This window comes from Vicugna pacos, chromosome 1 (assembly GCF_048564905.1).
Source record: "Vicugna pacos chromosome 1, VicPac4, whole genome shotgun sequence".
NCBI lineage: Eukaryota > Metazoa > Chordata > Mammalia > Artiodactyla > Camelidae > Vicugna > Vicugna pacos.
Genome location: NC_132987.1, coordinates 9432658 through 9434344, shown reverse-complemented (window position 1 = coordinate 9434344; position 1687 = coordinate 9432658). Strand labels below are relative to the sequence as shown.

The following is a 1687-nucleotide window of genomic DNA, read 5'->3' as shown; positions in this document are numbered from 1 at the left end:
GATGGAATTTTCAACAAGATGATGAACAGAGGTGTGGAGGCGTGACTGGCAAGGAGGATGGCAGTCCCTCTTCTGGACACACAAGGGCATGCAGTGCACAGGGTAAATGTCCACTGCTTTTGAGAGCTGGAGAAGCCACGTGATCAGGAGTCAGCCGGGTTTCAGTGGAGAATCAGAGAAGAGACAGAGCATTTGGGAGGCAGCCCAGGGGACAGAGTGGAAAGCATTGGGGGGTGGGAGGAAGTCAGGGCCCCCACGTACGTGGATGACGTGCTCAAGCATCAACTTCCCGGGGAAGTCAGGGTTGCGCTTTCGTCATGAGGTTTATTAATGAGAACAGGGGTGGCTGCCTTGGTAAATCCAGTCTCAGAGGTTTTGGTTATCTCTTCTTCAGTTCCTAATCCTCAACTTTTATTTACCTAAATAGAGAGGAGGAAAATATGGTCATGGTTCAATAGAGTAGAATGATTTAGGATTTTAATAATGTCTTCTTCCTTAAAGCAAATAATGCTTCTTAAATTAGACCAAATGGATTTTCTCTGATCCGTGACGACGTAAGATTCCATGGTGCTATGCTTAGCTTAATTAAAAAAAATCTTTTCCTATACCCATTGATGTAGTCACATAAAGGTTCCTTTTTTTAAAAAAAAAAAAAGGCAATCTATTTATTTTCTTTTTGCTTTTGGAGGGTTGATAGGGAGGTAATTAGGTTTACTTATTTATTTATTTTTAGAGGAGGTACTGGGGATTGAACCCAGGACCTCATGCATGCTAGGCATGCGCTCTACCACTGAGCTATACCCTCCCCACTTAGGGTCCTTATTTATAGATGAAGAATACCACCCTTGGGTCTGAGTCACTTTATGTTAATGGGGTGATCATTGAAACTTACTGAGCCTTAGCTTACTTGCTTTTAGAATAGGGTTTATTACATTTCACTGTTGAAACTGGGGGGAGGGGTAAAAGTAAATTTTAAACAGTCGTGCATTACCTGGTGTATAATTAGTATTCCCCCACCTTTAGGAAGATTTTATAATTAGCGAACATGTCTGAAGTCCCTTCAAAGACATTTCCTTCTGTATCACTATTGGGGGGGTGATATGGGAATGGAGCTTAAGGATCCTTATGACTTAAAAGTTTATCCTCAAATTTGGCTTATGGAAACATCATAGGAAAGAGAAAGACGTTCATGATGGAAACCATCTATTTGTGTAATATCCTCCCTTCTTAGGGGTTTGATGGGTGATTTTCTCCCTCAAGCTAATGACTCTTTGAAGCGACACAGACTCTCAGGGAGCCATAAGAAGCCACTGCTCTTTTCCATAAGCCACAAAGAATATGGCCTATTTAACAGGAAGCAGTAATGACTTCTTTCATGTGTTTAATGAAAGAACACATTTCACATCTCCAGCTATCCCTACTTTAATCTCCACGGCATTTTCAGAGTCGACAAGTGAAAATCGACATTTGGAGACTTTTAAAGGGAAAAATAGCTGTATGTCAATGTAGCATTGCTTCACACACTGGACTAGGTCTATATCTTTTATAGAGATAATAAGCTTTCATCGGCTTCAAGTTACCAAAGAGAACATCATGTCGTAATTGTCTCCTACTGTTACCTAAGATACATTTGGATTATAGAGCAATTTCCTGCTACTTTTAGCAAAAAATCAGGTTATAGTTAATT

General features: G+C 40.5%; 1 non-coding gene across 1 annotated transcript; it reads right to left on the bottom strand.

Moving 5' to 3' along the window:
- Positions 1-733: 733 nt before the first annotated feature.
- Positions 734-806, bottom strand: TRNAA-AGC (transfer RNA alanine (anticodon AGC)). The gene has a single exon. It is a non-coding gene; the product is annotated as a tRNA-Ala (tRNA).
- Between the last annotated feature and the right edge of the window lie 881 nt (positions 807-1687).